Source organism: Rhincodon typus, chromosome 41 (genome assembly GCF_021869965.1).
Source record: "Rhincodon typus isolate 14 chromosome 41, sRhiTyp1.1, whole genome shotgun sequence".
Classification (NCBI taxonomy): domain Eukaryota; kingdom Metazoa; phylum Chordata; class Chondrichthyes; order Orectolobiformes; family Rhincodontidae; genus Rhincodon; species Rhincodon typus.
The window spans coordinates 3,135,932-3,145,588 of record NC_063372.1 but is presented as its reverse complement, the minus strand read 5'-3'; the positions used below and the strand labels follow the sequence as shown (position 1 = coordinate 3,145,588).

Genomic DNA, 9,657 nt, shown 5'->3' with positions numbered 1-9,657 from the left:
ACTGTTAACTCTAAAACTGTCTTTCATAATGAGGGATTCTCATAGAGAATTTTGCCACTAGTGTAATCTCAACTTTTTTTCCCCCAGTCACAGCGCATTGGCCAAGCCAGGACAAGAGAGTGGGGGACTTCCGATGCAAATTCTGCTGAACATAAATCAAGCTTCTTCAATCTTTTGTACCAGCTTTAAAACTTTGTGATAGAGGTTGGTTCTGCCTTCATGGCAAATGTCTGTTAAATGCCCTTTAAAATTAAACTTTTTTAGTACAGGCATCAATATGCACTTTTTAAAAGCAGTTATATATTAAACATTTTTAGCAAACTAAAAACTTGACTACTGTACAACAATGCAACCAGTAAGTCGATTCTACTGGTTTGTAGATGCATAAAAATAATTTTCTCTCAGGTGGTGTGCTATCATCTAGTATGGGCCGGTAGGGATGCTGGAGACCACCTGGAATTAGGGAAGCGGTGATGATTACAAGCTCTTTAAGGCATAACTGGGGTGAGCTTGACTAGGTGCATACACATGGTATCCCTATCTCTAAGCCAGGAGGTCTGCGTTCAGGTCCCACCTGCGCCGGATGCTTTCTTTTTAATTCATTCACGGGATGAGGGTGTTACTGAATAGGCTGAGAGAGTCAATAACATTGCTGTGTAGGCCAGACCAGGTAAGGAGGGCAGTTTACTTCCCTAAAGGACATTAATGAACCAGAAGAGTTTTTTCTGACAGTCAATAATGTTTTCATGATCACTGTCAGACTCTTAATTACAGATTTTTATTGAATGCTGTGGGATTTGAATCTGAGTGCCCAGAACATTATCTGGGTCTCAGATTAACAGTCCAGCAATTATACCACGAGCCCATCACCTATCCATGTGTCATAACGTGCCTAAACAACATGATTAAAATAAATGCATGCAGGAAACACAGTCAGTGGGTTGCAATTTTGTGATGTGAGAGTTGGAGTAAAACTCTGACCAGATATGCCTCTGTCCAAACAACCTTTAACCTCTGGTATTTAACATCGTAACAGAGGATGGCTAGTTGTTCACAAGTCAGAGAGTAATTTTGGAGAAAATTTCAGAGAGGTGGCTGAATCTAAATGCAAAGAATTGGGGTATGATCAAGCCACCTGTTTTCTTATGACCAGTGAAGAATTAAGTAATCATGTGGATCCAACCCATGGAAGCCATTCCTGGGATGGCAGGACTGAAATATGAAGAGAAAATAGGTCGATGAGGACTATATTCACTGGAATCCAGAAGAATAGCCAGGGCGGGTGGGGTGTTGGAATCTCAGAAACCTACAAAATTTTAATACGACTAATCAGGGTAAACACAGAAAGGATGCCCGTGATCACTGAGGAGTCCAGAGCCAGGGGTAATAGTTCAACGATAAAGACTGAGATGAGAAGAATTATCTTTATGTAAAGAGTGGTCAGACTGTGGAATTATTTGCAACAAGAAAAAAAGGTTGAGGCCAAAACATAACGTTTTCAAGATGGAGGTACACATAGCTCTTAGGACAAAAAGGTATGAGGAGAAAGCAGGAACAGAATACTGAGTTGAATTATGATACTGAATGCTGAAACAGACACAAAGGGCCAAGTGGCTTGCTTTTGCTTCGGTTTTCCACCTTTCCATGTACTTTACTGTTCAAGAAGCAAGGAAAGGCCTCAGCTTTTTTGCTACATACAAAAGCAGGATAAGAAGCTAAGCCTTTCCAGAATTGGGTGATTCGGACATAGATGAGATTTGGCCACATTGTTAACTTTCATGGATTGAATTTATCAAAAAGATGATTTACTCCTGCTTATGAGGCATGGTCAGATTTTGACAAATTCAGAAAGAGTGAAGGTAATTCTATGGAAGAGTACATAATGGAATTCAGCAGATTGCTTCCAAGTCTACAAAAATTCTATTTGGAAATTCCTCAATCTGTGCTGTCATTTAAGCTGTATGACTGGGCCAATGTATCAAAATTTGACAGGCTTCATGGACTGAATTTCATCACATTTAAGCAAAGTGTTAGTTTCATGGAATTTCATGGGGGGTTTCACTCTGTGAGGCCTTGCAAATTTTTTCATATTATCTAACCAAAAATGCCTCATTAACTACTTCCCACCTATGGACCCCTCTCGTCCAATGCAACCAGTCGCCTTGGTTGGAAGAACTCGCCTGTGCCCAGATATTTGGGCATGCCCATCTTTAAAAGGCGAACCCGGACAAGCACTGTCAGTCCAGAGCTGCTATGCACAGTTCTTGATCTTTGCCCCAGGCATGGCAGACAAGGGAACTTGACGCCTTGCCTTGTGGCAGGTGCCTGGAGATCCTAGTGGATAGGTGGTACAGGGATGTCTTCTTCCCCCAGGACCTCCAGAAGATGCCACGACCATGGCAGGTCTGAGGTTGCCACCTGGGTCAGTACAGCCTCAACCGTCTTGAGAAACACCTGGCAATATAGGAAGACAACCAATAATTTCTCCACCCCACCAATATAAAAACCACCATCTGCTGTCTCACACTCCCTCCGTATTTGCTATTTCACCCACCTCCCATCAAGACTCATGCTCAACCACGTACACGATTTTCCCTCACTTGCTCTCAAACTCCCGAGCTCCCCACACCACTAACCCTGCATGCTTTCTGTGCTGCTGGCTCACTCCCTCAAAAAACCTCACCACCTTTCCCCCCACCTGCACCAATGGTAACAGCTGTGTCACCCACATTCATCACCCTTAACACCACCCCTACTCTCATTCCAGGAGAAAACAACTCACAACAGGGCAGAAAGAGCCAAGATGAGTTGTGAACTGAAACATTTGGCTCCTCACCCCTTACAAGAAGAACCTGACCGTGAGCATCTGAGTGGCTCACTGGCCCCTGGGCTGGTATTGGAGGCTGCCTTTCACTGTGCCGGGACCCCTGAGCGAACACTATCTTCCTTGATCGGCCTGCGAACTGCTGACAACCATGACAAGCTTCCTGGCTTTGAGGTTGTGCTGAATGACAATGCAATGCAGAAGTACTGTGAGCCTGGTAACTCTGGCTGAGAGAGCAAAATGCAAAAAAGGCAACGCAAAGCAAGGAAAGACAGGGATGTTGTGAGCATCTATGCCAGTTCAAGGTGAGTGCTGAGAGAGCAAGCAAGCGGCCCTGAGATGCAGCCTGGTCCAATCTGTGAGTTAGGTGCCAGTCCCGTGTGTAAAAAGTATCCCTGCAGCAGCATTACAATGAGAGGTACAGCACTGAAATGCAGAAGCACACTGTGAGTGCATCGGAGATGCGCCATGATGATAAGGAGCACAAAGTGGGGAGACTGGAATGTCAGATTTCAGTTTCCAGCTTCCACTGACAAAGGATGCATGCAGCTGGGGCCCATGGAGTCTGTACTGAGACATTGCTGTCATGTGTCCAAGACAGCCGTTGGAGAAGTAAACAGTGAGCTGACATCACCAGGTGTAGACCCTGACATTTAGGTCAGGAATTGTCAATATCCAGTTTTCTGGTGGCAGGTGATAGAAAAGGAAGCTGCATATTAACAAGGCAAGATTTGCAATTAATGAGGCCAACAAGAAGCAATAATCCCTCTTAATAGGCATCTCATTCCTCCCTCGTGAGTATCTCTTCTTGATGCCTGGAACTCTGTTTGAAAATGCAATGAGTTGCTCTTGACATTGAGAGAGACGTCAGGCAATTTCTCACTTATAGTCCATATCATTCAGGCTCCCATAAGATTCCAACCCTAACTTTAATAGCAGTTACATTTGCTGACAAACATAAACTGCTAGAAGAAAAGTCAAACATACTAAAAATATTCCTTGGAAACAAGACCATCAAAATGCAGGACACAAAAAACAACTAAAACCATTTTTTTTGTACGAAGAGAAACGCATTTAGCAATTTTGAGAAGCAGAGAAAATTTATGAATTGTAATAAAAAACTGAAACCCAGAAATGCCCAGGGTATAGTCAATTGCCATTTCAGACATGATTGTCATATGAATGTATTGGTAACAAGTTGTTTCAGCCCATCGATGAATGTGTTGGGTGGCAGCCCTTTCGGGGTACACAGTATTAGAATACAGTATTTTGTACAGCACATGGTAAACAGTAGTGGGAGGTTTCCTTGCCCATGTTTGACCTGGTGCCAGGACTCCTGGAGCAACTCCCTCCTGACTGTACACCACTGTGCCATCACCTCTGGGTCTGTCCTGCCAGTGGAACCTTTCTGGTGCCATAATTGATGCCAGGAGAGCCATCTGGTTTCATTCCTTTCTTCAGACTTTGTACAATTGATACAACTGAATGGCTTGCTAGGCCATTTCAGAAGGCAGTTCTGAGTCAGCCACATTGCTCTATGTGGGATGGCTGTTTTTCTTCCCTGAAGGACATCAGTGAATGAAATGGGTTTTATCAATAACTGACATGGGCTTCATGGTCATCACTAGACTTTTAATTCCAAATTTTATTAAATCTGCCATGGTGGGATTTGAACCTGCTTCTCAGCACGTTACCTGGGTCCCTGGATTGCTTGTCCAGTGACAGTGTCATTAGGCTATCACCTCCCCTTTAACTGGAGGAATTGTGAAGTCTCATTGGACAGGTGAATTGAAATTGAATTTGATACTTAAACAAGGCTACATGCCAGTTTTGAGATCTTTGAGTGGAGTTCAACTGTGAAAAATTTCCAAGGTGGAGAATATTATTTGGGTGAACAAACCATTAGGGCAAAAAAAAAGCTTTTTTTTCAAATTTCCATCAAGGGAAATGCCAGGATATGAAACTTATAGTGTTACTTTTGATGCAAATCTCTGCAACGAATTCTTGAGTACTAGAGGGTTTTTTCCTCTGTTGGGAAAGGGTGGTAAATGCTACTCTTTATCTTGAGAAGCTAAAAAGATCTGAAGGTCCATAAAACATACCTTAGCAGTAGAAACTCTCATGTTGATGCAGCAGACAAGGTTTTTTTTTTACACAAAATCATTGGAACAATTTCTAAGAAGGGATTCAGCAGCAACATCCATCGAGTATTGCATCAATAAACCACTATGGGATAACGTACATTCAACAAAACACATAAATGAAAAAATGCAGTTTTAAAACATGCTGGACGGTGAAGAAATCTCTAATTTAAAAAAGGTAGAATAGCAGCAGACAGCTATCCAATTGCTTTATGAAGAAAGCAGCAAGCTCTAAGGAACTAATAGAAGTACTGGATAAAGGATATTTGGAATTCAAAGGTACACGAAAATAAAAGCGAGAACATAATAGCTTGTCAGTCTGTGCAATATATTGTCATTTTGTATTTCTGGTATTGCTTCTCTTTCATTATTATTATATATATATTAATTAATTTTAAAAAGAAAAAAAGCAAATTTGTTAACAGCTAATAGTGCCTGGCAGGGATGCCTCAGACCAAAGAAAGTGGGGAACATGTGATGATTACAATTTAAATAGGGGATAATTGAGTGAGAACTTGACTGGTGTATACGTGGGAAACAAGGAGGTGGTCTTGTGGCACAGTCCGAGCCAGGAGGCCCAGGCTCAAGTCCTGCTTCAGAGGTGTGTCACAACACATTTGAACAGGTTGATTAGAAAATATGTGTAACTCCTATTCTTAGTGGCTCTTGGTGATGTCCCTACCTCTGAGCCAGGAGGCTTGGGTTCAAGTCCACCCACTTCAGAGATGTGTGATAGCATACCTGAACCCGCTGATTTAAAATATCTATATGGGGAACAACTCAACAGCAGTGGGAGGTTTGTGATGTGAGTTGAAATAAAACTGTCTAGAAAAGTATTTGCCTCACCTCTAGCCAATTTTAAACATCTGGTTTAAAGTTCTGAGGAAGGGTCACCGGACCCGAAACGTTAACTCTTTTTTTTCTTCACAGATGCTGCCAGACCTGCTGGGCTTTTCCAGCAACTTTGTTTTTGTTCCTGTGTTTAAACCTCTGGTGTTTAGCATGGTGGACTAGGCACCTTGATCAAAATGCTTATTTTTTGGGTTAAGCTATGTTAATCAAACTCCACCAGGTTCCCACTCTTAAATATATCATGGAATATTTTTAATGAAGAATTAGAATGAAACCTGACTGAAAGTGATGGTTTCGGGAAGATGTTATAATTAGCAACATGAAAATAATTTTGAGGGTAAAACTAAGCAAAATAAAAAATACACACTTTTGAAAACCAGTGCAATTTTCAGTGCAACTTGCTCAGGGTTGCAGGTTGTGCCCAAAGCAGGAACTAAATTCCAGAATCTTAAATAAAACACATCAGCCAAGAATTGAAATGCATGACAATAACTTACTTCTTATAGTATGAATGAACTGTGTAAACTAAAACTAACATATTGAAAATCAGACTACTCAAAAAGTATAACAAGAATGTACTAAAGCTGAATACACAGAACTCTAACAGACAGAGTCAAAAGGTTTACAATGAGGAATGTAACTGAATACCAAGACCCAAAGCACTGGGTCAAGCCAAGACTCCTAGAAACTGCAGTCACAAAATATTGACGAATGTGCTATCTAATCCATGGCATGGCATAGGGCACAAGCTGGAATATATTCTGTATAATTTTTGCTTTGCTTCTTGTTGCTAATTGTTGCTCAAGTACTTCATTTAAAAAAAAAAGTTTGTCAGAAGCTGAAGTTCCACGATCAACACTCTGGTGCATCACTGGCATATCCCTCATTCAACCATTACGTTCAAGCCAATGAAGAGTGAAGGAGGGCATAACAGGAAAAGCAGCAGACATTCCTAAAAGTAATACGTCATCATGGTGAAACTACAACATAGGACTACAACGATGCTGAACACCAGAAGCAGCATACAAGTAGACAGAGCAAAGCAATCCTACAACTAAAGGGTCAGAATCAAAGCAGCACAGTCCTACCACATCCAGTCATGAATGGTGGTGGACATTTGGACAACTATTGGGAAGACGAGGCTTAATAGGGAACCCAGGACATCTGTGCAAAAGATAAGCTGAAGCATTTGCAATCATCTTCAGCCAGAAAGTTGATGATCCATCTCAGTCTCTTCCCAAGGCCCCTGCATCACAGATGCCAGTTTTCAGCCAATTTAATTCATTCCATGTGATATCAAGCTCCACAACACTCAACCAATGTGACAAAGCAGCTTGCTTGATTGGCATCCCACCATCACCTTCAACTTTCATTCTCTCCACTACTGATGCACAGTGGCAGCAGTGTGTGCCATCTACAAGATGCAATGCAGCAACTCACCAAGGCTCCTTCAACAGCACCTTCCAAATCCACGACCTCTACCTCCTAGAAGGACAAAGGTAGCAGAAACATAGGAACACCACCATCTGCAAGATCTCCTAACAAGCTATACACCATCTTGACATGGAACTATACCACCATTCCTTCCTGTTGCTTGATCAAAATCTCTTCCTAACTGCACTGTGGGAGTACTGATGTCCCAAGGACCGCAATGGTTCAAGTAGGTCCCACCGTCACCTTCTCAAGGGCAATTAAGGATGAACAACAAATACTGGCCTTGCCAGCGATGCTCAATCCATGAATGAATTATTTTTTTAAAAATCACTGGCACCCACCCTAACTGACTAAGCTGAGTCATATTTTCTAATGCCTTGGCCAGTCACCACTGAAATCCAGGTCCAGCCACTTTCCTTTACCATCATGCACAGTGTCCATAAGCAGACAAAGTGCTTTATGATCCAAATCTTGCATCATTGTTCCCACCATATATGGAGTATCACACTCAGGTTTAACAATTAATCCCTGCTCCTGGTATTAGCTCAGTTGGCAGGATGGCTGGTTTGCCATGCAGACGCTAACCACGTGGGTTCAATTCCCACACCAGCTAAGGTCACCATGAAGGTTCTACTTTCTCAGCCTTGCCCCTCGCCTGAGGCATGGTGACCCTCAGGTGAAACCAGCACCAGTCATCTCTCTCTAATGAGACTCCACTAGGACTATGCCAACTTTACGTGTATTTCACTCCTGGCATTATGCTTACGGGGGAACACGTGGGATGGCCATCACGTTTTCTTGGGATTTCCAAAAGACAGAAATAACATGCTTCCATGACCAACCATACTGAAAAATGAACTTTAATCCATGGTAACACACTGAAACTGGGACAGATTATTTAAAAATGTTAAATCTCTCCATAAATGTAAAAGCACCTCTTTGAAGTATTCCTCATAGATCTGATCACAAGAACCTTTAGATAACACAATTAGATTTGTCTTTTGGTAGATGATTCAGAGGAAATCTTATGCTTAGACGACACAAAACTGTCCACATTTGCAAACTGTCATTTCCTTTCCTATCTCACGATAGCCAGTTTCATACCTCACAACAGTTACTATTTGTAGAAACTAATCTCCAGCACTATCTGTTAAGCTGTAAATATTGGCAAGCCTGAATCTGGTCTTCAAAGGAATTTCTTTTATCAGCAGTTGTTCCCCCAAAGGGCAACTTCTATTTATTTCTTATTGACATTAAGAATGAAGACAGAAAGGTTTCCACTGCCACAGGCTGCTGCTTTGTTTATTTCATCCCATCTGCATATAATACGGATAATCTGATGCATTCACTTCTGTCAATTGTGCTTTTGCGTATGTTACTTCCAATTTGCACTGTATGGAACCAAAGACATTGAGATAGTTCTATTCAACCTTCTGGGCTAAGATATCACTAATAAAAATATCAGATTCACTCCAAACCACTAAATCTACCACATCTCTAATTGGATCTAGGAAATGAATAAATAAGTCATGTAAATCATTTGCAATCTTCTTAGTCTCAAGATCAAGGATGGTTTGCTTCCACTTCAGTGCATTGAGTTCAGAGATGGCTGATCAATCCAACACAGTACAGATGTTTTTAAACAGTTGGCTAGATGAGTCATTTGCCACTTCCACAATGACTTGATCACCTCTGCGGGTTCCCGACAATGTATCTCTGTGCGGCTGGTGTATTCCCAAATGAACTTTCTCCATTTTAGTTGCTCTCCCACGAGTTGACAGGGATGTTGACCTCGTCATGGATATTAACATACAAATAGGAGTAGGAGTAGGCCATTCAGCCCATAGACCCTGCCCCACCATGTAACTAGACCATGCCTGGTCAAACTCAATGCTATTTTCTGCACTGTTCTTATCTCCTTTCATATCTTTAAAATGTGGAAACCTAATAATTTCTGTCTTGAACATACTCAATGCCTGAGCTGCCATTGTTGTCTGGGGTAGAGAATTCCCAAGATTCACTGCCCTCCAAGTCAAGAAACCCACGCTCACCTCAGTTCTAAAAGGCCTACCACTTTGAGATTGTGTCCCCTAGTTTAGACTCCCGCTGTCAAATAAATCATCCTTCCTGCATCTATCCTGCCAAGCCCTACAAGAATTTTGCATGTTTCAATGAGATTATCTCTCATTCTTCTAAATTTGAGACAACATAGGCCCTGTTTCCATAATCTCTCTTCATACGATTTTCCTTCTTAAGGAGGATCAATCTGGTTAACCTCCATTACCCTCCCTCTACTGCAAGTTTATCCTTCCTTAGGTTCCTTGGACCAAGTATGTGCACATGTTGGGCAAGAACATCTTTAAAACTGTGCAAACCTAATTTAGTTTGTAACTGGCATTAAATTGA

The 9,657-nt window shown here is 41.8% G+C and overlaps 1 protein-coding gene across 1 annotated transcript in view; it reads right to left on the bottom strand.

Moving 5' to 3' along the window:
* LOC109922195 (R3H domain-containing protein 2) overlaps positions 1 to 9,657 on the bottom strand; it is a 138,457-nt gene that overhangs the window by 76,557 nt on the left and 52,243 nt on the right. The window lies entirely within an intron of this gene.